At 46.9% G+C, this 27,645-nt stretch overlaps 1 protein-coding gene across 4 annotated transcripts in view; it reads right to left on the reverse strand.

The window, feature by feature from the left end:
• The window catches only part of LOC119396007 (cytochrome b5 reductase 4), a 327,851-nt gene that overhangs the window by 162,975 nt on the left and 137,231 nt on the right, over window positions 1-27,645 (reverse strand). Inside the window, exon 1 of one of the 4 annotated variants that reach the window (XM_037663034.2) lies at window positions 23,744-23,762. The exons of the other annotated variants lie outside the window; for them this stretch is intronic. The gene's annotated coding sequence lies outside the window, so the exon portion shown is untranslated. Of the gene's footprint in view, window positions 1-23,743; window positions 23,763-27,645 lie in introns of those variants that run through there. 4 annotated transcript variants of the gene reach the window in all.

Here is a 27,645-nt window from a genome sequence, read left to right on the forward strand (position 1 = left end):
GCAAGTGCTCTTGTATTGGTTGCCAAGGAAGCCCATAAGCGCATGATCCATTTCCTCGGGGTCTCAGTAAAGTTCCTTGCCCCCCCCCCCCCCCCCGTCTTTCTCCCACGTCAACGTATGTTATACAGCATGACGGGAGAAAGAAATAGCGACCGGGCGTCACCCAATGCAAATTACATAACCGGCGGGCCGTTTAGATTCCAACCTATTACAAAGGGTTGAGCCATAATTCTTCATCGTCATCAGTCGTCGCGTCAACAAAGTGCACATGATGCCTTACTGACGTGTAGCTGGTGCCTCGCTCCTCCGCAGAATGACGAATAATGGCTTAGTAGGTGCTTCCCAACTTCAGAAAAATTATGATTTATGGTGTAGTGGGTACCTTGCTAGTGTACTTGTATTAGTAGCCCCAAGAGAGCTTACAACGGGCCCTAGAAACGCCGCTCTTCCAGCTTTCGCTGTGACTGTGCTGCGGTTTCAGCGCAGGCCTGGCGTTTTTCTGGTTCATTTTAAAAATTCAGTAAGAATGGTCACAGTCAAAGAAAAAAACACCAGGCCTGCGCGGAAAGCGCAGCACAGTCACAGCGAAAGCTGGAAGAGCGGCATTTCTAGAGCCTGTTATAACCTCTCCTGTGGCTACTAATACAGGTACATTAGCAACGTACCCACTACGCAACAAAGCGTAATTTTTGAGAAGTTGGGAAGCACCCAGCACGACATTATTCGTTGTTCTGCGGAGAAGCGAGGTACCATATGTAAGCGAATATGTGCAGTTTGTTGATGCGGCGGTTGATGACGATGAATAATTATGGTTGCGCCCTTTGTAATGGGTTGGAAGCTTTAAACGACCCACTAGTTACGTAATGCATATTGTGTGACGCCCGGTCGTCCCACCACGCTTTATAACACACTTTAACCAGCGAAACGTAGAACGAGAGAGAGAGAGAGAGAATTGACTTTATTGAGACCCTCAAGAAATGGATCATGGGAGCCTTATGGGCTTCCTTGGCAACCAACAGAAGTGCACTTGCGAGGAACCCACTACGCTATAAATCATTGTAATTTTTGAGAAGTAGGGCAGTAGGCACTGTGCCATTTTTCGTCATTCTACAGACAGCCGTGGCACCTGCTAAACGCATGTAAGGCATTATGCGCACTTTGTTGATGCTGTGCGTGATGACGATGAAGAATTATGGAAGAGCTCTTTGTAATGGGTTGGAAGCATTCAACAACCTACTCGTTGCGCAATTCGCATTGTGTGACGCCTGGTTACAGAATTCGCGTTGTGCGACGCTTGGTGCTTATACTACTCTTTTACCACGCTATATTGCATATGCTAATGTGGTTCCTTCCCGACATGAAGCCTGTATAGGACCTTTTTACAAAGCAGTTTCAAGCACCGGCATGGCTCAGAGGTTGAATACTGGGCTCCCACGCAGAGGGCCCAGGTTCGAACCTCGTTCCATCCTGGAATTTTTTTCTTATTTAGTTTTTTTTCTTATTTCGAGCGATACTGGTTACGGACACCGGCGGCGGCGGCGGCGGACAACTACGGCACCAAAAACGGCCGGTGAAATGATCTCATAACAGCTTTCGCTGTAAAAATGCAGCTCCACTACTGTCAAAACTGACGAAGTGGTACCACGGGCCACCCAGCGATTCCCGTTCGTATATAGAGTTCCCACTGTTCCTTTCACCAAACCGTCGATGACGTCAATGTTTGAGGTAAGCATGTAGGGTTTCCCCGGCACGAGTAAAATCTTGTTATGGAGATTCGCAAGCTTGGTGTTGCGACATATGCGCAACTTTTTGCTGAGCTTTATCGACTTCCTGCTTGTTACGGCCGTTGAGACAGGCGTCGTCTACAGCGAGTTCCGTCACGTTGTTTCCCCCTGCAGATGTAGCGACAAAGCGCCGGTGAGAGAAGCGACTGTGCGCTGGGACAGGCGGTGGCGCCCTCTCTAGGCCGGCGCAGGAGTCACACGAGTGTCTCCGAAGCGTTTTTAGCGATTTTAAGATAATTATTGCGGTTACTTCTCGGTTATTCCCGTTAATTTTATTATTTTGGACCTTCCTCGTTTTATTTAACCCTGTTTTGAGCATTACTAGCCTTGTTTTAGGCCTGTGCTGACCACTTGATTTTGAGCGTGACCACGCCACATGAGATCTACGGATAGACGACAAGCCCGACCCCTAAAGTGCTACGCACTTAAAACACAAACCATGAAGTTTTCCAACTGCTAAAGACCAAGTGCTTCAGAGGAAGCTGCACCGCCTGTATGAGAAATAAAGTTAATATGAACACGAGTTACGCTTCACCTCGAAAGCCATAAGAGGCGTGCGATAACAAATCCACGCATACATGTTGGGAAGCCCGTTTGGCAGTGACTAATATATTTAACAGACCATGCACGCAACTCGAATTGATTCGTATCTTTATAGCACACACTACGTATTCTCTCTAGCATATAAAAGCTTTAAAATAGCAACAGTAATCACAAATACTAGCGTGCACGAATATAAGAACACGTACACTTTTGCTGGATTTTATGGCGTCCCTGAAGAGCAAAGACGAGCGGATTTGGAAGTTTCAGCCATCTCGAAGGCGCTGTCACAGCGCCGGCACTAAGCTCGTACTGGAGATAAATCGATATTGAAGAAACACTATAGCGCGACGCTAGGTAATGCAGAAAAACGTGTACGGAGACCTCCGTGGCGTCTTAGAAGACACTGCGACCATCTTTTGTTTTGCTTTATTTGTGCCGTCAAGCTTTGAAAGCTTTGTATCCTTTGGCAAAGCCATTTATTTTACGTCGCCGCCGGCGGAAGCCTCAGTTCGCTCTCCGGCGACAGACGGTGTGCTAGCTCCCCGGTTTCCTCGGAAAATGGTAATGAACGACAGACCCTTGACTTGACCTGTGTTATCTTATCGCCGGCAGGCTTCGTTTTATTTGGGAAGGGGGGGGGGGAATACTGCAGGATCAGGCTCCTTGTTTTCGTTACCTTCTTTGTTTTCACCCGACATTCTGACACCGACATCTGAGTTTGTACAAACACTCAAAGCCACCTTTCCTGTTTAAGCCTGCCCTCCTGAATCAAACTTGCTTATCTCAGCAAAAGAATGACTTTATATATATATATATATATATATATATATATATATATATATATATATATATATATATATATATATATATATATATATATATATATATATATATATATATATATATATATATATCGTTTCCGCTCCATACGTCGTCCTGTTTTCTTCTGTCATGACCTCGGCAAAACATGTGGAGCTCACTGAGACTCACAGAAGAAATACATCTTTCGCTTAGGGCTCACTCAGATTCAGCAAAAATTTTGGTCAACCCGACTTAATCGGACACAGACTCACCAAAATAGTACTCAACCTGACTCGCACAGGCTCAGAATCATGGCTCCATCTCGGACTCAGTTGGACACATCAAAAGGCACGCCATTAAGTGCAATTTGACGTGATATTTTTTTTTCATGTCTTTGGTCTTTGCTATAGTGAAATAGAGTAGCCGACGCGCCATCTAGTAGAAAAATTCAGACAGAACTTTTCCCTCCGCTCCCCCCACATTAACACAGTATTTAATCAGTAATGCTCCCGACCAACCAGACAGCACATTTCTTCACTGAACAACGCATTGATGTGAACACAGTTGATAGACTGCGCTGAAACGTTTTGTGACTCTTCTCTTGTGATACAACCTCTTGAAACTAGCAGACAATGAAGTTGTAAGTTCGGTCCCAACCGGCGGGAAGTTGTTTTTTCGTCCAGTATAATTTTCTTCACATCTCTATCACAATTGCTACACTAAAGCTAAAACATTAAAAATAACGTCCCCTGTACGTTCCTTGCCTTCACTGTCTGATGGTTTTATTAGGTTAAGTCTAACAAAGAAAACGAGCCCTTGATCCAATCTCCTTCTTCCGTTCTTCTTTTGTGATGTCCTTTTTCCAGTCTTGCGCATTTATCATTCAGTTGCGAGGATCAACCAACTTCCCTTTCAATACATGCATTATATTCAGGTATATTTTGCATTCCTTGCAATGGTATAGCTGGCTCTAATGTAGCCCACCTTGGCCTCCCGTCCTTACATCCTTTTGCGAGTTATTAAAACAACAAAGCAACAGAAAAAAAATACAGTATTTCCGGTATTCTGGAACCGCACTTAACCAATAAAGGCTAACAATAACCTTCAGTCGCCTAGATAACTGATCTGGGAACTTTCTTTCACGCCTGAAGGGGGGGGCTACTTCGCCTTTCTTTTTTTTCTCGTAAAACGAAGAACTCGGTCTGAAGGCGGAAGCACTCTCCGACACGTCTCGAGACAGTCGTTTCCAGATTCTGCACTAACACGGCACAGCGACAAAGCTTTCTGAAATCCGTACGGATACACGCGTTTCCGTGGATACACATATAAAGTGAGTAGAAAGAAAGAAAGAGAGAAAGAAAAAGAACTCGAAGCACGACTATGCACTCAAGTTATAACACGACGCACGTAAACATGTCAGGGTAGCTTCACCGGAATGGTCGAATACGATAACGCTTGCAAGCGAAAGCTGAATGTGTAAGCTTTTGCGAGTCTGGAAGCTGGGTTATCTTTATTTAGTTGCTTTTTTTTTCTTGTAGAGCACTGAAAAAGTGGAGTAGGCAGGCAGTGCACGATTGACGTACCGTCACGCCTTTCGCCGACATCGGAAGACGCAGACATGTCGATGTCCACCCATATATAGTTACTAACAAGATTATGCCGGCGACACCAACTTCCCCTAGCAATCCTTCGCGCGAGGTTATCGCCGGTAAAAAAAGAAAAAAATTCTCGGATAATTTACTGCGTCTCGACACGGCATCCTTTAAAGAGCCACCGCCTTTAATGTATATTTCGCCGTCGGCAGTGATCTTTTGCTTGCGCCACTTTTCTGTGCAGCAGTTGACATGAGCTGTCTTCGCACTCCTCCTTCGCAGCGGCAAGGGAAGAATCGTATAGCTCTCGTGTGCCTCGCACAAAAGAATGACACTTCCGTGGGTGCCTCTGTCACGGCTATAGAGGACACTCGAGATACGAAGATATTGGTCTAGTTGGTTACCGGCTGTATGGAACACTGTTTCATCCGCGCGTATAAGGACGGGACAGAACAAGAATACACAGAGCACGACCGCCGACAGGACATTACCGTACAAAAATACGCGGGAAGCGCAGAGCATCGGAGTTCACCTTTTGCGTATTCTTGCCCTGTCCCGTCTTTATATAAAGGCGAAAAAAAAAAACAATGCTCCATAAGGTAGCAGACACTTAGTCGAATAACAGTAATCGGCGATAGTATACTGAGTGTTTATCCAGTAACGTATAACACATACGATACACGTTGGCTTTCAGGCCTCAAAATGCGGATAGAACTGCAGTAAGGTTGACGCAAAAGTTGCGTTTTTGACGTTGAAGCCAAGTACGAGCCGCGGCGCCGTCAACACCGTCCGAATGACGTAGCAAGTTGGATCACTTGCGCAGCGTGGCTACGACAACTGTCGCTGCTTCGCTTTGCAAAGTATGGGGGCAGAATTACGGCCTGTTGTTAGATCATGTTTAGGCGACTGAGTGTTTGACTGTGTTGCCTTTTACGCTTTATTATCAAGCCCTGCAGTGTATTTTCGAATTTTCGTGCTCTTTCTACAAAAGTATGCTCTATATCGCGAAGTGCAAACGTGCTCACCGGGAGCTGACGGTCGAAGCCATTGTGGCGTTCAGGCGGAGCAACTGCCGGCCAGGCCTGCCAGGCTAACCGCGCCCGGGGCAACATAACAACCACCACCACCCCCACCATAATTTTGGCGCAGCTTGTAGCTAAAACCTCCCTTTGGAAAAGCAAATCAACCTTTTGGAGCACTTACCAGTCGTACATTTTAGAACGCAAACATTGCCCCGCCACGGTGGTCTAGTAGATATGGCACTCGACTACTGACCCGAAGGCCACGCGATCGAATCCCGGCCGCGGCAGCTGCATTTTCGATGGAGGCGAAAATGTTTGAGGCCCGTGTACTTAGATTTAGGTGCACGTTAAAGAACCCCAGGTGGTAGAAATTTTCGGAGCCCTCCACTACGGCGTCCCTCATAATCATACCGTGGTTTTGGGACGTTATACCCCAGATATTATTATTAGAAAGCAAACATTTTAATCTCTAAGCTGGAGCAGTTGTATCACGTTGAAGAAAATCGATATGTCGACACATGCATGCATATTTACTTAAATATCCCATTTCAGAAGATCAAATAAACTGTCTGCTCGTCACTTTCCTGCAAGAAGTTTTGTAGTAGCGAAATAATCGACATGCCCCAGGCATGAATAAAGGTTTACAGAGCGAAATTCGCGATTCTTTAAAGCGTTTCCCCTTGTTTGTTTGTTTGTTTGTTTGTTTGTTTGTTTGTTTGTTTGTTTGTTTGTTTGTTTGTTTGTTTGTTTGTTTGTTCTCTGGACGTGCGCCACGGTTGCATAGTGCTTAACCTTCGTTTTGTTCATAGGCACAATTTATCTTTATTTAACACAAAATGGCAAGAAATGAAAAAAACGAAAAAGAGCGCGCGCTGATGCCAGTACTTAAGGGGGAAAAAAAGAAAAGAAACACCAGGCCTGCGCGCAACACGCAGCACAGCGACAACGAAAGCTGAAGCAGCGGCCTTCCTGGAGTCAGTTGTAAATTCTCTTAGGGCGATTACTACAAGTACAATTGCAACATACCCACTGCACCACACATAATTATAATTTTGCGAAGTAGGGTGGTACAAACTATGTCATCGTTCAACGTTCCGCGGAGAAGCAAGATACGCACTACGCGTCCGTATGGCATTATGTGCACTTTGTTGATGCCGTGGCTGAGGACGGTGAAGAATTGTGGCTGAGCTCTTTGTAATGGGTGGGAAACTTCAAACCACCCGCTCGTTACGCAATTCGCATTGTGTCACGTCTGGTTGTTATTTTACTCTTTTACCACGCCATATTACATCTGTATACGTGATTCCTAGCCCGACATGACGCCAGCATAGGGTGTTTTTTTCCCGAAGGAGTTTTAAGCACCGGCGTGACTCTGTGGTAGAATACTCGACTGAGGCGTAGAGGGTCTGGGTTCAAATCCGACCCATCCTGGATATATCTTTGTTGCTGTTGTTGTTGTTGTCGTTTTCTCACTGAGCGTGATAGCGGTTACGGACACTTGGGGCGGCGGCGGACAACTACTCCACCAAAATCGGCGGTTGTGATCTCATAACAGATTTCACTGGAAAACAAAACGAAGCGATTCTTCACGCACAAACTCATTAACGAATCGAAAGAGCGCACGCCCTCGACCAAAGAAAACGCGCCGAGAAAAATAAAAAGAACGTTGCAAAGTCACCGGTGACGCAAATCACAGCATTCAAAAAGCGGAATCAAGAGAGGGAACGCCGACTCAGCAGTGTTTCTACAGAGCGAGCTAGCAAGTGTTCTCACGAGTTCATTACATGTCGATCCCGAAAGGCATCATTTCCATCGGGCTGAAACGGCAAATAGACTCGCCTTTTCACGAAGACCTGCAAACAGCGCGCTCCGAAAGGCAAACATCGGCCGCGACTATAGGTAAAAAACTGTCGAGGAATCAGAAGCGAAGGTACTGCGAGGCTCAAGCCAAGCGAAAAGACGGAAAGCATATGCAGGCCATGCATATGCAGAAAAAGGAAAATGCGGAGAAGTACCACTGGGTGAGCTCGGTGATGCGCGTCGCGAGTACCAGAGACAAAGATAATGTGGCATCTAACGAAGCGAGAATGCCGTTAGCGAAAGACAGCCTGCAAAAAAATCACAAGTCAAGCAATGGAAATAAAGAATAATGCTTGTATCACGGCGTACAGACGACCGAAGAAGGTCGGCTAATTAAGTGGAAGCTACGCGTAATGTATTCGGGCTGCGTCGCACTTTTTTTTTTTTTCGGGGGAATAAGACTTTTTTTTTTTGCGGTATCAGAGATAACACATCGTAGCGAACAGTTTCGCAATTGGCTGTTATGTAAGCAGACAGAAGAGACACAGTAATGAAGCAAATATTAAAAAAAATACGTAATGACGATATTTTTTGCGCTCGGATACTTTTTAGAAATGTTCGCGTGAAGAGCGTTAAGAGAACTCGTGAATGTACATTCTAACTACGAGCTACAAAAAAAAAAGCTACAGCTAGACTGAACGAGCAAAGAAAAGAAAGTCCCCTACGCCAGATTTTAAAAAAAACACACAAAGTGTGCCTTATGCGTTCGCTTAAGACGACTCGAAGGCGAAAGCCATCTTCATCTTTTTCTTCCCAGTCGAAGTATTGATCCACTTACGCGCCCTCCAAAAGCTTTCTGTACCAAACGTGGTTATGCACTGACTCCTGGATTAGAGGCATTCCAAGCTTTCTGCACCTCGCCCGGTTTTGCACTGCCTCCGTGATCGGACGCGCCAGAACCACGATACAATTATCAGGCACGCTCCGGGAATTTCGACAACCTCAGGTTCTTCAGCGTGCACCTGCACGTTCTGCCGTATACTTAGTGTCGTGCACCTGCACGACCATAAGTATACGTGACTCTGGCAATTCCACCTCTATACAAAATACGATCGCTGTGGCCGGGATCGAACCCACGACCTTTGAGTCAGTAGCCGACCACCGTAACCACTGTACCACCGCGGCGCCTGTGTTGTTAAATAACGAATAGGGCAACCCGCGAGAGTATCTCTGATTGGCTGGCGCAACACAAGTCGACGAAACTCCTCGTATTGAAAACTTAACGCAATGTAATTCATTCGCTGCCCGCGAGCTATACGATGAATACACGGGCGCAATCTACAGGGTAATAACCTCAAGGCGGCTATGTAAATGCACCACGGCTGTAGTCTCTCCATCGCAGCTGCAATATGCATGGTACGGTATTGCACGCGGCGAGAGAAGGAAAAAATGACCGATAAATTATTCCCGTATATGCACGCTACCCTGACAACCACTAAGAAACCCTGAACGAGCGGGAAGGACGGCCGGGAAGGACGGGAAGGACGTGCACAACTAACGCGACACGCGCTTCTTCTGTTCGCGCAGTTTTTCTTTTTTTATCGTGTCAACGAGGGTTTAGTACTGTTCGTATGTCTGTGCGAGCGTGCCCGTATGCCTGTACATGTGCCTTGAGGGACTGCACGCGCAAGTTGTGTCATATTTGCGAAGCGAGCGCACTGCTGTCGCTTAGTTTGCTTTTTCCCCACAAGTTTCAAACACCGAAAAATTAAGAATTATTTCTACCCCCTTGGGTTCCCTAAGGTACATCGAAATTAAAGTACAAAAGGGGTTTCCGTACTTCGCCCCATATATATACATATATATATATATACATATATATTAACGCAGGCGAAACCACATATAGCATAGCCAGCTGTAGCATGCGCACGCTCGCGCGAAAGAAGTCTTCTTCCTCTTGTTCTTCGAGAGCCTTGACGATGAAAATAACGCAGGCAAAACCACATATATAGCATAGCCAAATGTAGCATGCAGCGCTCGCTTCACTCCGGCAGTGCGCATCGATACTAATAACATGAACGAAGAAGACAAGGCGACGGAGCGGCGGGCTCGCAAGGCAGCAGCATCGCGGGCTCGCTGCCAAGGCCCTGCGGTGAGAGCTCGCGAGGCCGCAGAGAGACGTCAGCGTCGTGCGGACCCCGAGATAAAAGCCCGCAAAGCCGAAGCAGCGCGGAAGCGGCGGTAAGAGAACCTCGGAGAGGTACGGGCGCGGGATGCAGCGGCCAAGCGCCGAAAGCGGTCGCTACCCGATGTTGGTGGCGCCGAGGCGCGCTTGAAGCGCAATTTCCTCGACCACACGTTCGGCCACAGTTGCAAGGTCTGCGACCGCTAGTAGTTCGACAACAACTTGACCGCAATAGCTACTATAACAACGTGTGACGTCTTTATATGACAGTGCTGGAATTGTACGGAGCATTCACGGTTTACCCGACTACCTCCGAGCCAGCTCCTCAATCATCATTCACTTCGTGGACATGGAGTGAATTTTGTTTTCACATACTTTTATAAGTATATCTTCGTTGTCTGTTGACTTCATATGAACATCGACGAGTGAGTGAATCAATAGAATCGAACGTTCAAAAGAAGCTGGTATAGGCGACGCCAAATGGCGCGCATGGGCGATACATTCCAGAACAGGGTGGCGGAGGTGCAAGCAACGCTCATGTTTGCCTACGCGAGAAGACATCTCATATTTAACATGGCGTAGAAAAATAATAAGCGAAAGCCATGTACGACGCTAAGACGCGCTGGAAAGGTTCGAAAAAAAAATCGTTTCTCTGCGCCCGCGTGCACATTTCGCGGGTTCGGCGCACGCTCGTTTCGACATTTCGTATCGACTGACGTGTGCCAACAAACGCACATACAAAAAATATGTTCCTCCATGCGCGCAAGAACAAACGAAGCGAAGTTATGCACAGAAAAAAAATGGCAACATGAAATACGCCGCCAACCAAACAGCGCGCCTGCGGAATTATTACCGCGCCACACGAGTCGTTATATTCGCTGTCAGAAATGTCGCCGTCGAATTGGAAAATCAACGGCGCATGCTGAGAGGGCGCGGGTGCATACATTGAAATGGGATGTCTGCCTGCACTTCTTTGCAAAGCGCGCAGTGCAAAAGAAGCCGAAAAATGCGACAACTGTCATTGAATGCCTGAGGGGGCAATTTTGCTGGCTGTGACTTGATTCTTCTTTATTTAGAGCGGTTGTTCTTCGGTGTGCTGCCGATGATGCCAGTATATAGCGCAGCAACACAGAAGAGAGGATGATAAGCGAAAGGCAGCGAGGTATAAGCAGGACAGAGCCGGGTTGTCTACGTATATATAAGCAGGACAGTGCCCGGTTGTCTACGTATATGCAGGACAGAGCCCGGTTGTCTACCATGAACCACAGGCAAACGGGGAGAACCAGTGCGGCAAGCCGACGACTTGCCCCGGTCTCCAAATGACTCGTAGACTCGATGCGCTTGACGGCGTTCGGAACTTCACCACATCAGGCCGTCAGACCTACAGAAGTAGATCTACGGTTCACACCGCAGGTCTCTTTTAGAACTCATGCAGGAAACTGAACTGTACAACCGTGTGTGACGTGTTTTGATGCCGTAAGGTCATCTAACACGAGCGAGTAGAAACCATAAAAAACAACAACAAATAGTTGGACAAGCAGAGAAAGTATCTTATGCTGTTGCCGAAAGTTATCAGCACTCCATCAGACATTCATTCCGGTTGTGTTACAGGTGTCACAGCAGCGCATAGTGTGACATCCTATGCAGCTGTGTTCGAGGGCATGGTTGCAATTAAGACATTGCTGAACAACAAAGATTTTCCATCATACATGGTTTAGAGCCGTACAAAGAGGTAGACGTGGCAGTTCTTAAAGCTGCGACATTTTACACAAATAAAATGGCACAAGCCAAAGAAAATGAGAATCGCAAGCGCGAGCCGTTTAATTAGGTGGAAGGTATAAGTGAAAAATGTACAGTCCCTGCCGCTAACGCTAAGGCGAGCACAGGCTTTCGCTTGCTCTCTCACGAGACGCTCATTAAATTACTTTGGCGCTCTAAGTCGACTGAATTGTTACTTCCTATTACTCGGTTCTCCTTCGGTCACCTAAACATCACTGGTGCTACACGCCGTGACTTGGTCGAGGAGGTGTTAGTTCAATTTATCGATTTCACAATTGATTCGCTGTTAATTCACGTATGATTTACTTGCATACGTTTACTACTCTAATTCGCTTTAATTCACATTTCGTTCTCTTTTAATTCCCTTAAATGCACAGTGGAAATGGAAAGAAACGCGTACATGCTGCATCTACATTCTCTGCAGTTTCGAATTCATTTTCACATGGTTGTCGTCCGGATGGTAAAGAAAGGTCACAAGACTCATCCAGGATACAATCAAGGACCGCTCTAGCATCTTTTTATTGCCGCCAAAGTCAGAGCGTGATGAAAACAGCGCGCCGCGCTGCTCGCGTTTCTTTCCATCCCCCCTGTACACGTGATGTACGTTTAATTCACCTTGATTCACATTTCACTGAGCTTACGCGCTAATTACCGCGCTCCTAATCACTCGGCACATCCTTACCACATCAATTTCCCTACAGCCTACACAGAGCCTGTTTTCATTTCACCCGGTGTTGAACTGTCTGTGAGAACCACCCACCTGATCTTCGGTATAGCATTCGTGCTCACGCCACCGGACGCAGTAATTTTTTTTTACTCATGGACTACATAAGGCTTTCGCATAAACACAACTACACGAACATTTGTACAATGCTCGTGCAATTCGCTCGTACCGTTAAACTGCATTCGATTAATCAACTCGCCCAGCAAACAACGTTTCTCCCGGCTGTGGCGGCTGCATTTCGATGGTGGCGAAATGCTATAGAGGCCCGCGTGCTTAAGATTTAGATTGCGCGTTAATGAACCCCAGGTGGTCGAAATTTCCGGAGCCCTCCACTACGGCGTCTCTCATAATCATATCGTGGCGTTGGGACGTAGAACTACAGCAATTATTATAAACAACGTTTATGAAATTTGAATAAATATTGAGTACTGCGGCATTGTAGAAAAAAAAGAATTACTTGCGCATGTTCTGCAAAATGCAGCCAAGTGAATCGCCAAGTGTCGCCGACCACCACGTGGTCGTCACCACTGACGGAATCTTTCCAGCGCAACGCCAATATTATTTCAAGACGGCCATTTCAAATGTTGCAATGCCCTCTGATGAACATGCAGTGAAGTGATGGTGATATGAGCCCATAGGGGGCCCACTCGAAACCGGTAATGTATGCTGGGTTAACCCCTCTTGGAGCGACATCATCAGCACCAACAGCTGGTAGAAATACGTGGCACATGGTCCGGTTGCATAGCACGGTACGCGTAGTACTTCTGACACCCGAAAACCTTCGGACGATCAGTACCACAGTTTTCTGCATTCTCCGATGCATTGAACATAATAAAAGATCAAAGCGACTCCATTAAAAAGCTTAGTAGAGAGTCTGGCGGTCGTGGACAACGTAGTGCAGGCGGACGGACGGATAGATCCATGCAAGCTCAAAGTTTACAAAAGCCGAGAGCACCCGCATTTGAAAGGTTTAGAATAAAACGCCGAGTTTTCCCCACGAGTTCGAAGGTACACAGCGCTGCGCGAAACGCAAACATTCCAAAAGTGCATCAAGGCGGACACGCGCCAAGTTCCAGCACAGGCACTGGAAAGGAGCATGAACCAGAAATGCCGTAAAAGCCGCGATGACGGGCCGTCCTTGCAAAAAGGCTCATTGTTTGCGTACTCCCTCTTTTCCCTCTCCATTCTTCTTCTCCTTCTACTCCTCCCCCTCGCACTCGCATTTCAGCAAAATAAAAACAAATGAGGAACAAGCTCAGGGTGTTACAACCGCGCGCTGCAAACGGAGCGCGAGCCAAGTGTGCGCAAAATGTTAGCCGAATTCTTTTTTTCCTCCCTTCTTGCTGAGATAGTTCGTCGGAATCGCAGGAATACAGGAGCGAAGAGGACAAGAACGAAAAAGAAACAGTCGCACAGACTGCGTACCAAATGTAACGACTGCGACGCAGACTGGAAACTACTGCGGAACTTAGCGACAAACATTTCTGGACGCACAAAGTAAAGGACAAACAAGTGGGCGTCTTTGCCGCCGCTGAACAAACCAACCGCGCTCGGTTATCCTGCCAAACTTGTTTCGTTAGCGCCCGTATGTCTCGGTTAAGGTACACCTTTTATGTGTATATACACATACCTGCCCGTTTCGTCCGCTCTAGCGTTCCTAATTTAATTGTGAGCCAACATGTAGACAGCTGTTGCGAGAATTAAGGCTGCGTTTGCTTTGCCTTTGCAGCAAGCGTGAATGAGGAACCATGACTAAATTCTGCTCGGTTATGTCTTGAAACGAGCGACAGCGAGAAGCTATAGCGAGTCATGGTTCTGGCTATGCATGTCGTCAGCCACTGCGCTATACATCGTCTTCAGTATTTTCCCCGCCTTTCATTCCTAATTTAAAAAAAAACAAATACATTGCGTAAAAACAAACTGGTGGTCACGACGTCAACACCTGCGAGCTTCAACCAGTTACTTTTTTTCTTACTCCAACGTATTACAGTTACAGTCATTCCGAGAGAAAATGCAAGAAGGAAACACTGCAGCAACCAACATTGCATTGCTGCACACATTGCCTTAAAGACGCTTATGTTCGCTGCTTCGCAAAATGATGATAAATTATGGTGTATACTGGGCGGCTTTCGCCTTTGCGTCCTCTTAGGCAAATACGTAAGGGACCCTGTGAGTTTTTTTTTTCTTTCTGTTACGCTATACTCCTTTCCTTGAGGCCCAAAACCAGGTCCCCTTTATGAAACATATACAGTAACTATACTGCGCTACACATTTTAAGAAGAAAAAAAAGGAGTCTTTTGAGTCCTTTCGGGGAGCCTTGACATGCCACGTATACGACTCTCTTTAAAGAGGCACGTCAACTCTCTTTGGAGATCATTACACTCTCTTCGGAGAGCATTGTGACCCGCAAGAGAGTTAACGTGCCTCCTTAAAGGGAGTCGTATACGTGGCAAGTCAAGAATCCCTGAAATGAGTCATACATACTCTTTTTTTTTTCCCTAGAGTGCAGAAGATAGTGTCACCTTTCATTTCCTAGCAATATCTACTTCCCCAGGAAGGGAGGCAACGCACTGTACGTGACTGCGCACGTGCGTGCGAAAACCTGACGGTGCAGTGCAAATTACGTCGAGAACCAAACTGCAGACACCGCCGGCGCGCAGTATAGGAGTATATAGTAAGCGAGCGGCGCACGTCGCTAGAGGAACTAATCTCGAGGCAGCGAGGGGACGGTCAGCAAAACCGAGTTACTGCGCCGGGCTATCGAACGGGTATCGGCGGACACGATCGATGCAGGAGACACAGAGAGCGGGGTTATATAGTAAAAGGGGCGGGTATAGAACTACAAGGGCGACGCAGACGAGCAATACTCTTCGCTGCGTCCGTGAGAAAACAGCAACGTCGTGGTGGCCCGAGACACCGCCACAGTCTCGAACACTGACGGCAGCAATGCAATCAATTTGGCTCAGCCAAAAGTAAAACACGACGCACGTGGCACAAGCGGGGGTGCGCCCCCGTTTCTTTTTGTCTCCGCGCGTGAGCTCCGTATATGTGTAGCGTCTACGTGCTCGCGCAAGAACAAGGTAAATGAGGCCGCGCGACCCTTCGTATCTGTCAGTGCGTGTAAACAGAGATACGTCCGGCACGCACCAGGCTAACGACGGTCAAACGGATCAATGGTGTGTTGAATTATACGGCACGCCCCAGGCGAGAAGTTCGACATCGGGAACAAGGCGATATCGGTTCTCTTTTGTGAGTTATATATAAAGGGGCGCATGCGCACAAAAGAGAGCCATCTATATACACTGACACACACGCCAACTGTCACCGATTTCCATGACAGTTTTACAGCGTAAGCTGTTATGAGTTTACAATAGCCTATTTTGGTGACAATGTCGTCCGCCGCCGGTATACGTCGCAGCTATCGAGCACAATAAGAAAAAAAAGTATTAATGAAATTACACCACCTCCCGCTAAAGGGAACCATGTGTGGATGCGAAGCAGCGGGGAGATGGTTCGCTTGAGCGGGAGATGGTGTAATTTTTTTTGGAGCTGGCTCGCCAGGTTCATAAGCTGGGGCGAAGCCCCGCGCCGTAAGCTGCATCCACCAATTCAAGACGTCGTGGAACGCGAAGAGGAACGCTACGCGCGTCGTGTCTTCCCTCTAGCCTGGCCGTTAATTCTCACGGGGCAAGCGGAGAACGTGGTCGACAGGCGCGCGAGAGGGTGGAGTGAGAGGGGGAGGGGAGGTGTGTGGAGAGGGTCTGCGCATGCGCAGTAAGGCGCACACCACCGGATTGAACTCGGCCATAAGCTGCTTCGCAGCCAAAAGAAATCAGGGTTAGAGTCGGAATCGAACTCAAGTATTCTGTGCGGCAGTCCAGTATTCTAGTGCAGAGCAACGCCAGCGCTTGAAACTTCGTCAGGAAAAGACCCTATTAGTCGAGCGAGTAGTAAAGTTAGCAGATGTAATATTGCGTGTCACAAGCGTATATAGAATCGCGCCAGACGTCATACAGTGAGAATTACTTAACGACTGAGTGCTTTAAAGCTTCCTAACCATTACACTGGGCTCAGACATAATTCATCAGCGTCATAATCAGCATCAGCCACAGCATTAGCAATGTGTTCAGCTATAAGTGCACGTATTGCATTACAGGCGCGTAGTGGCTACTTCGCTACTTCTCAAAATGACGATGGTTTATGGCGTAGAGGGTACTTCGCGATTGTACGTGCAATAGTCTACCAACCTAAGAAAATTTTAAACCAGCTCTGTGAATGCCGCTCTTTCAGCTTACGCCGTGAATGTGCTACGTGTTCCGCGCAGGCTTGGAGTTTTCCCACATAGAGCGTCGCGCAGCACCTTTTATGTATTATTAATTGACTGACGGTATCGATACAAAGACCCGGAACCCGTCAACGCCGCAATTCAGGTCTTTGTACGCGTCGACAGGCATGAAGCCTAAATATACGGAAAAGCTCATAAATAAAGGCGCTGTTATCGCTGCACGGTGCTGGAAAAATTGACATTTTAGCCCGAGGGCGAAGCATTGTAAGCAATATCGCGTTGTAGCGTTCAGCTGGAGCGTTAACGCACGCATAGCGTTCTATAACAATACGCGTATAGGCAACATGGCGCAACACAGCGCGCGAGACAACTGACTGCTGCGCTGCAGGAACACTGTTCTGGATGATACCGGACGAGTTGCAACACTGTCGCGGTGAGAAACGCTGGCTGCGGCGTCAATATAGCGTTACCGCGGCGTAGTTGCTCAACGAGATTAGACACGATCCCCGAAGTCCTCACTGACAACGCCAATCAAAGAGGTTTACGCGATATTACACAGACAAAGGGCTGCCGGCGTTTGTCAGCGCCTAAAGAAAAGGATTAGGTAAATATAGCTCGACGTTTAATATCCGTTCAGCCGAGAAGGCTATTGCGTGCACAGCGGCGTGGTTTGCACAACGCTGCTCAGCCCAGTGTTTGCGAGCACAACACTCATGACAGCAGCTATATATAGGAAGTTAGAACAACTTATTGCTTGTAGCTTCGGGAGAGCGAACTGAACGAAGCGTGAGAATTCATCCTCTTCATTTCGCCGTTCTTGCAGCAAAAAGCACCCCGAATTTCTGTTACACACGCGTCGACGACATCGAAACAGGAAAGAGAACGTACGTCAAGCGCCCGTACAATTACTATTAAAAAAAAAGTGAGCACGACGTACGCTAATATCGTATGATAGTAACAATAATATGTAATGTTTTTATGCAGACCATGCGACTGCATCGGTTTATTGAGACATTCTTAACATCGTCGTCCACTTCTTCTTCCTTGGCCCCTCCTTGCTGGCGTTAGCGATGTGGATCGCTACACTCTCCCGGCCGGCTGTCATTCTCCTTGCGCTGGTAATATGGTACCACGTTTCCTACGGACGCCTCTTCCGTCCTTCCATTTGGTCCAGTATAATACGATGTCTTCAGAACTCCTTGTTGCTTAGCCGTTTTAACAACTAAGTACGGACCAGCGAATGGAACTTTTGAGTCCAACCCTTTCCTAACCAATATCATAGACCCGGGATCGATCTCTGGCATCTTTGTGCTATGGCGACGGTCAAAATTCTTCTTCATGGTACTTCTGTATTTCATTTGCTGTAGTTTGCTCTTTGGGTGTTCCTTCAAAGCAATCCTGCCAACTAAGCCCAGCTCTTCGTCAGCTGGTAACCAAGGAACCGTACCAAAGGCGGCAAAATGTGGGCTGCACCCGATGCCAGCGGTGTAGGACCTGTTATGATGATACACTGCCGCCTCCAACGCGCTCTTACAGCCTCCCTTGAATTCCGGGTATAACTTGAGGTACATTTTCAGGTCTCTTATCAAACGTTCGGCGAGAGAGTTAGCCTCAGGATGATAAGGTGCTGGATATCGAAGCATAATATTTCTTTCATTGGCCCAATTGCGCAACTTTTCACTTCTAAACGCTGGTCCATTGTCCGCAACAATGATCTTGGTGTTCTTGAAGATTTCTCTCTCTAAAAGTGCTATAACGCAGTTGGCGTCTTCTCTCCCCGCTTTGGCGGCCGCAAAGCGCGTGCACTCGTCCACGGCCACCAGGAAAGCTTGGGTTCGTTTGACACCTTCACTTTTCTTCTTAAGTTCAGCGAAATCAAGGTGAACGACTTCGAATGGTATAGCTGAGTATTCTGGCATGACCATTCTGTTTCCGCGTGGTTTGTATTTTGATTTCACCATCTGACACTCATGACACGTCTTGATATAACTGGCAACATCTGCTTTCATGTTGTTCCATGTAAATCTCTGGGTGAGCTTGTGGTACGTCTTTGAGAATCCATTGTGACCTCCTGAATGTGGACTGCTGTGATATAACTTCAGGACTTGTGGCACGTTTGTTTCTGGGACGCACATTTTCCCATTTCGCAGTTCCATTTCTTGAGTACCCTCCCAAAGCTTCATCAAGTTAATGCTTTGTTTAGGAATTTCTTGCGGTACGTGGAGACGTGATAGTGCGTCAGCATCCTGGTGCTTCTGGCCTGGTCTATGCATTATATCGAAACTAAATTGCTGAATTTCGCTCACCCATCGAGCTATTCTGCCTTTTGGCTGTGTAAGTTGCAATAAGTACGTCAACGCCTGGTTATCAGTGAACAGGTTGAAATGTTTACCTTCCAGGTAACTTCTGAAGTACCTGAGTGACATTACGACGGCTAAAGCTTCCTTTTCTGTCGTCGTGTAGTTTTCCTGCGTTTTCGTGAACGTATAGGAATAGTAGCCGATGACCTTAAGCTCTCTCCCAGGTTGCTCGTTTTCGTTCCGTTGATAAAGAATGGCGCCTGCAGCATAGTGAGATGCGTCGGTGTATAGTTCGAACGGTAAATCAAAGTCAGGCAGTGTCAATACAGGGTCGGATGAGATGACTTTGACAAGTTCCAGGTAGCTCTTCTCACATTCGTTGGACCAGACAAATGGAATTCCTTTCTGGGTCAGTGCGGTCAAACATTTTGTTTTTCTTCAATAGTCTTCTATGAACGCGCGGAAGTGACCGACGAGTCCAAGAAACACTCGTAAAGAATGCACGTCATAGGGCTTTGTCAGCTTCTTGATACGCTGCACGCTCTCCTCTTTTGTGCCCTTGGTTCGGCCGTCGAAAGTTCTTCCCAGAAAGACTACTTTCCTGCAAAAGAACTCACTCTTCTTTATGTTGATTTTTAGTCTAGCAGCGCTAAGTGCCTCAAGGACTTTCTCTAGGTGGTCTCCATGATCTTCCCGTGTTCTTGAGTATACGATGATATCATCCACATACACGTTACAAAATATACCGATGAAGTTCTATAATAATAGTTGGGGTTTTACGTCCCAAAATCGTTATGTGATTGTAAGAGATGCCGTAATGGAGGGCGCCGGAAATTTCGACAACCTGGGGCTCTTTAACGCGCACCTAAACACGGGCCTCAACACGGGCCTCCAGCACTTCGCTTCCATCTAATTGCGACCGGCGCGGTCGGGATTCGAACCCGCGACCTTCGTGTCAGCAGTCAAGCACCAAAACCACTAGAAAACCACGGCGGGTAACATCGTAGGACAGGAGAAAAAAAGCGAAATAAAGTGAAAGCTTAAGTACAGACACCGTGAAAAACAATATATATGTATACATATAAGCGCTACGCGTAGGGACAAAACACATTATCGAGCATAAAGAGAAAGCCTCACGTATACAACATGAAGCAATATACGTCAATAGAATGACCCTGTAGATCGCATGTGGCCTCCAGCAACCGCTTTCATCCGAAAGACAAAAGGCCGAAAAAAGAAAGGAAGGTGCGGAAGGCGTTCCCGCAGGGAAAAACCGATTGTTCCGGAAGGATTTGTGACGTTCGCGGCCTTAATCCTCTTATCTACCGACCCCGGTTTCGGCTCTGCTTTTATCGAGGCAGCACTGCCGCCATTAAGGAGCACGGTTGGCCGCATGATGCTCGTATTAGGCTGACGCGCCCAGTGTGCGTATCCCCGGTGTTGTTTGCAATATATCGTGTTGGGTGCACCTGTCGAATTAAGGGTGCTGTTTGAGAGTGTGTAGCGTCGCCCGGGTATGCTGCAGCTCACAGCGCAAAAAATATAGTAATAAGGCTATAACGATTAAGATTTTGACAGACATCTCACTCCCTGGATTGAGATGACTTGTCAATCATTGAATTCTGATTTAGTGAATGAAATACTGTTTCTATAGCGGCGGGTAGCACACATTATCCAATACTAGACAGCATTACCAATCATTTAGCCATTTTTAGCAAACATTATAGCCAGTGCAGCCGTCGTTAAGCTAACATTAGCAAGCACCATTCGACATAGGCCATAATTTAGCCAATGCTTACCTGGTCGTATGCGAGAAAACACGGTAGTTCTGATCAGTCAGAAATATCATACATCGTTAGAGAATGCACGTGGGTGAAGGAGCCCAAGAAGACATTGTCTACCGCAAAAGAAACCATGCGAATAAGAACTAGAGAGAGAGAGAGAGAATAAGAATAAAAGAAAGGCGGGGAGGTTAACCAGGGCTGAGCCCGGTAGGCTACTCTGCACTGGGAAAGGGGGGAGGGGGAAGGAAAGTTAGAGAGGAGGAGAGAAAAGTCACTCTTTCAGCCGACGTAAGAGTTCCGCGTTTGACATCACAAACGGCGAATCAGTCCGGTATCTTTGAGAAAACGCAACAGCGCTTTCGTTGCCTTTCGGAACTGTGAAGGGCAGCCCCATGGTCCCAATATTTTCGCGACAGTGAAAGCGCTTCCGTCCATTTGATTTAGTGCAGCGCTGAGGTGAAGCCTCTCGGTTGCGTATGTCGGGCAGTAACACAGAAGGTGCTCAATAGTTTCCTCAACGGCACAGTCGTTGCACTCGGCGTTGTCGGCCATCTCTATCTTAAATGAGTAAGCGTTGGTGAACGCTGCACCCAGACGCAGACGGCACAACACTGTATCCTCTTCCCGGGAAAGACCAGGTAGTAGTTTTATAATGGCTCTTACTACCCAGCCGCCGTGGTGGCTTAGTGGTTATGGTGAATGTCCCCTCTTCCGGGCGTAATAAATTTGAATCAATCAATCAATCAATCAATCAATCAATCAATCAATCAATCAATCAATCAATCAATCAATCAATCAATCAATCAATCAATCAATCAATCAATCAATGCTCCGCACAAGCGGGGCGTCGCGGGACCAAGACCCGGGCGAGGCGGCACGCAGTGCGAGGAGGGCTGAATGCAAAACCGCGCCATCGGCACGCTTTGGGCGCACGTTTAAAGCGCCCCAGCTGGTCAAAATTGTTCCGTGAGTCATCTAATATATACTACAACGTCACTCGTAATCGTAACCGGCTTTCAGGGCTTTTAAGAAACTTGCAATGCGAATTGAGAATCATGACGAACATGTAATAATCTTTTAACACTGTTGTAGAATTGTATCTGAAATATACTCCTTTGGTCAGCAGTTCGTAGTGCACGGGTTCTGGCACAGAAAGCTAATTTGATTTTATACTTTTTTTCAAAACTGAATGGTGCAGCATAGCATAACGCTCCGGGTTTCTAAGCACAACAATTTTTATCTGTGCCTGCAAGAAACAAAGCTTTCTTTTTTTCTCGAGAAACCTGCGGAAGCTACGCTTTTCATCAATGGTTGAGTTTTTATGAGATTTCATGTTTAACGGCCCGGATATATATTTTTTTATTCTGCACTGCTATGTATACTGACGCTTCGTTTCATCATGCATGACGTTTCGTTTATTCGTTACGGTAACTAACTTATTTAACAAGTGTACACGCACTGCATTCCTCTCCATTTAAAACTTCAGCGTGTACGCAGTACCGCCATTCGCGGAATTTATAATACCTAAGCTGTTCTCGACGCATTGTTACCATATGAAGCGTGTGGCTTTCAAGCTGTAACAGGCCATCTCATTCTTTGTGGTCGCTTTCTCTAACACCCATAAAAAGAATGGACATGAAACTTCATTTCATAAAAAATAACCTTATTTGTTTCAAAAATTCTTCGCTGCCGAATTCAAGTACGTGAGTCATGGAATCAGCCTGAACTCTATAAATTTTAAACAACGTGCCGTCCAACAACTCAAGTGTTGAAGAAATACAGGCCACATGCAAAAGCGAAAAAAAAAACGCAGATCTAACGGCGACGCTAAACATTTGGGAAGACACGTTTAATTCACCTTCTGCGACGCCTTTCTCAGCTTAGCTCATACGATCACATGCACGCCCGACAAAATCGGCGAGGCGAGAAACCGCCCCCTCGTGAGACAAGTCTGCGGACTTAACAGTTTCCCGGGATTGGCCAACCTAACAATACGCAGTATTTCTCAATCAGTCTAACTTACTACTACCCTACTGCCAGAAGCGGCCACCTTCCTCTGCCAAAAAAATCAAAGAATGGTGCCAATAAATTACACCGGAGCAGTTGGAGGCTGCGCTGTCCTTCTCGAAGCCTGAATAACAGGGTCGACAAAGCTCGCAAAATGGCAAACGCCACAGAGGCCCTGGACTGAAGGCTACACCTTCGCCGGAAGAATTTCCTTGCCACAATAAAGATATTACTCTTATTTTTTTTTTATTCAGTCATTCGGCAAAAAAGGCCTAACGAGAAGGCTGGATGTGTCAAAATAAAAAGACACAGAAAGCGTCTCTTCAAGATGCTTGAATATGGTGGGACGTATATACTTGTTAAACAGAGGACACTTGGTTGACGTTTGTTGTTTCACTGAAGAAGGCCATAGACAACAAAGCCGGTAACCGGCACATGCAGAATGGAGAGTAGAAGTGGTGTTACGTGCGTACAGATGGAGTCGTTATACAACGTTGTACAAGTGCTGCCCTGTTTGAGCATAGGCGTGCGCAGGGTTCCCCATCAGGGGGGGGGGAGGTTCATCGCAGCGCCCCCCCCCCCCATCTACTAAGTCAATGTACGAAGCAGATTTTGCGCACCCCCCCCCCTCTTAGGTGACTAGTGGGGTCAATGTATGGGGCAGATTTTGCGCCCCCCCCCCCTCTTAGGTGATTAGGGGAGGCAGCCGCCCCCCTCCCCCCCTTCCTGTGCGCATGCCTATGTGTGTGAGAGGTATTCGGCACGAAAGCGGCACTCACTGTCAGCTAAGTCCAATAATGTCCGCCTACAGAAACTCGATTTTCAAAGCACGCCCCAGTACAAGTCACCGCCACAGCGTTATATATTCTTCTACTGCGGCGATACATCTCCAAAAACAGAATAATTAAGACTTGTACGCCGTTCTGTTCCTCTCTGCGGAGGATTACGCGGAGAAGTTTGGTAGCGGACAGCGTCAAAAAAGAAGAAAAAACAAAGCATGTACCGGCGCGAAGTGTAATAAACGGTTCAGAACTTGTTATTTCCGACGCTTAAATGTGGACTTGCGTCTATTAACGCATTTACAACTTTCCGTAATGCATTCGGACCGCGAAGGTACTAAAACGAAGCACAGCTCACGAGGACTTGGAAGTTAGCGCAGATGGTTCTCGTACATACCTGCAAAGAGATATAAAGGAAGCGGTTAGGCAGGGCAGACAAATTTGTAAACAATGAAGATACTAATAAAATCAAATAGCTCCACCAGCCACGAGTTAGACAGACCATGCAGCTGAAGCCAGTGTATTCGAATTTCAGCCTTCCAGCGTCGCAGTACGCCCGAGTGCGTCAGAAAGAGATACGAAGAGAAACACCAATACACGAGCATTGCACTGTATTGTATTGAATTGCATTGCATTGCATTGTATTGAATAAACTTCAATCTTCAAACTGCGTTACACGCAGCCTCGCTAAAACAAGAGTTCGCGTGCCCGCCCAGATATGTATACACAGGATCAGAGAGCCATGACAAATAATTTTAGCATGCCAACTTAGTAAAGGTGACAAAAGAAGCCACAAAGGCAACAAAACGAGCAAGGAAAATTAAGTAAGAGATGGAGACCAGACAACTTCGAACAAATGATCGCACAAAACACTTCCAACTCTCAAAAAAATATTTAACGAGCAAGGCAGTTCGTATTGCTCCGTTGCAGACCTAACCTCGGTCACACAAGCAAACAAATGCCTAGATAACCAGCGCTCAGGATCAGTTATTACTTTGAATATCGCTATGCGCATCATGTGCAGAAACTGTTTGCTGTCAATTTGTGTAGCTAAGGCGCCACCGGCTGCTCAGCGGCTAAGGCGTTTTAATGCTTAGCACGAGAATGGGCTATCGATGCCCGGACACGGCAGCCGCATGCATTATAGTGAGGACGAAATGCAAAAACATTCGTGAGCTTATTTTAGGTGCACGTTAAAGAACTCCAGGTGGTAGAAATTAGTCAAGAGTCCACCACCAAGGTGCTCTGACAGGCCTCTCAGCGGAACGCTCTCGTGTGTGTGTGTGTGTGTGGCTGTGTTTTTTTTTTCCTGATTTATTATTTATTTTCTCTCTCTCGCTTTTAACCCCCTATTCCCCAACCCCAGTGCAGGGTAGCGTACCGGATACAAACTTCTGGGTTAACCTCCCTGCCTTCCTCTGCTCTTTATCTCTCTCTCCACCACCAAGGCGTGCCTCGTAGTCGTAATGATATCGTGGCTTTGACACAAGATAGCCCAGAACTGCATCTTTTAATTTTGACGCGAGAGCTTTAAAGAGCTCGTTCCGCAGAACTTCCGCCGTCGGCGTCAGTGTCGGCGTCGTTGGTTGTGTGCGAAAAATGATCATCTTGTCCATGACCGAAAAATCAAGAAAGCTGCGAATAAAATACATAATAAAAATGTTCGGTCCGAGTGAGAATCGAACCCAGGCCGTCTGCGTGGCAAGCAGGTATTCTACCACACAGCCACGCCTCTGCTTGGAGCTGCACTGAAAGTAACTTACATGCTTCCCAAAAATACGCGTCCTGTATACAGGTGTCACGGTACGAGATGTAATATCGCAGTAATATTGCGTGGTACAAGCGTACATTGCCATCGGGCGTCACACCACGTCAATATCATAACGACTTCGTGGTTTAAAGCCAGCCACTTATTATAAAAGGCACACATATTACTGCGCGTATTCCCTTAAGACCACGTAGATGGTGCATCGCAACTTCGTAAATGTTTCTCGCGCATAATTGCTCCTGGTTTAAAGCATGCTACCCATTACACAAGGCGCACACCTCAGTGCGCTCATTGTTACACACGTAGTGGGTGCAATGATACTTCGAAAAAAACATTTCATTATCTCACGCCACCGGGCTCTTGACCCGCGTGTGATTTATTCTGTGTCATCTACAAGCGCCAACCGCACTGCGGTGTCTTTCTCATCGGCGAGTTTTGGTGGCGCATCAGTGTCAAGTGGCGCACGACAACGAGGGCGGCCACGCAAGACGGAGGCGGAGAAGGCAGACACCAAAGCTCGGCGTGCTGCGGCTGTGCGACCACTTTGTACTTTGTGAATTACATTGCAGTAATGCACAATGTGAACTTTTCGAGTAAAAACATACAGTATGAAGTATTGTACTAAGTTATTCGAAGTACGCACTAGGGGCAGGATATCGCTATGGCGTTCAACTCTTAAAGGCGAAGCTTAAGCGTCCCCCAATTCTTTGTCGCTGCGCGAGAAAAAACTGACCCATCATGGTGTATCTGGTTAATCCTTGACACAGCAACATTTCTAGTTCTCCGGCACAACATCAGCACGAGTCGGGAACAACTCATACGAACAAGCACACTTCAACAACGAGATGAAAAATTCTTGAACACGCGGTGCCACTGCAACCAACGTTTTGACAAGCGGTCTCGTCTTCAATGTTGAGGCTGCCTACGTTAACGCGTGTATGTTTGTACTTTAGCGCGTGTAAAACATAGACGCCCTACTAAGGTAGGCATTTGCAACCTTGAAGAAGACAAGACGGCTTGTCGAAACGTCGGCTCCAGTGGCACCGCGTGTTCACGAATTTTTTATCTGTTCAACTTTCGATCTTCCCCTGAACTTCTGCCTTCTTAGAACCTCAACAACGAGGCATACAGGTGGGACTGTGTACGGCGATTCGTGTTTGTACAGGAACATTTGTGTGATAGGTCGTCTGCGGTGTACTGGATTATTCAAAGCACGTGACATGACGACAATGATCAATATTACGCGTTATAATAGCTCCAATAAACGAAAAACGAAACTACCAGTCTAGCAAACGTGTATACAGTTTTCGTACAGTTTCGGCAGCGTTGTCTGCGGCAACTCTCGAATGTCAATTCGCACAATACTACCTTGCTTGGCTAAGCCGAACTGTCTCCCATTTATCGTTTCCTTATAAGAACGATTTCTTTCTTTTACAATTTTGTTTCAAATTACCGAGATTCGTACATCAGGCAGATAAGCGTATCGGAGCCGCGCGAGCACCTGTGTGTGTGCGTGTGCGTGTGCGTGTGTGTGTGTGTGTGTGTGTGTGTGTGTGTGTGTGTGTGTGTGTGTGTGTGTGTGTGTGTGTGGTGTGTGTGTGTGTGTGTGCGCGTGTGTGTGCGTGTGTGTGCGCGTGTGTGTGGGGGGGGGGGGATTGCAGACGCACACTGCATACGAGCCGCAGTGAGGTATATTGTTGACGTGTTCACGCGCCTACATGTTTTCGTCGGCGAGTGATCAAGGACGCTTACGACAGCAAGAACGCCAGCAAACAGTATACAGCGGGTCCTCCTCCTGAGCTTTCTTTGCGTCTTAATAATCGTACTCCTTTACTAGTATAGCTTTAGTGGCTCATACTATGCGCACTCTATAAAGAGACGCGAACGCTGAAACGTGATGGACGATGGTGCGTGGAGCGCATTTTCGGCCGATCGAGCCGAAAAAATACAAGCAAGTAAGGAGCAATCAATCATCATCTTAACAGACGATGAAGGAGCATCGCCGATGAAACGCATATTTTGGGGGGAATGAAAAAAAAAAATGAAAGGAAAAAAGCGGGACGTTCAGCGCTGCATATTGTACCCTTTTCCTGCCGCCTACGTAATTATAGACGCCCAGGAGTATCTGACATACAGAAATGCACGCTTTTCTTTTAGAATCAGAATTAAAAAAAACTGCTTGAGATTATTGCTGCTCTGCAAGTGCTCGGACTTCGCGGAAAGGTTGCATTTCATGGTCGCCACGACTCAATAATAATACCTTGCGCTATTAATGGCCTGGCTTACTTCGAGGAAATGCTGAGAGTTTGCTTTACTCAACAGTGTAGCAGGATGGCAAAGAGAAAAGATAGAAAAAAGAAAAACGCAAACAAAAAGCAGGCATGCAAGAAAAAAGAAAGGTTGCGAGAGTGATGCAATAAAAATGGCAGCTCTTTCATTTCAGCCATCGCCAGCACGGCAGAAGTAAAATTTCTTGCTATTAATTAATAACG

This window comes from Rhipicephalus sanguineus, chromosome 6 (genome assembly GCF_013339695.2).
Source record: "Rhipicephalus sanguineus isolate Rsan-2018 chromosome 6, BIME_Rsan_1.4, whole genome shotgun sequence".
Lineage (NCBI taxonomy): Eukaryota > Metazoa > Arthropoda > Arachnida > Ixodida > Ixodidae > Rhipicephalus > Rhipicephalus sanguineus.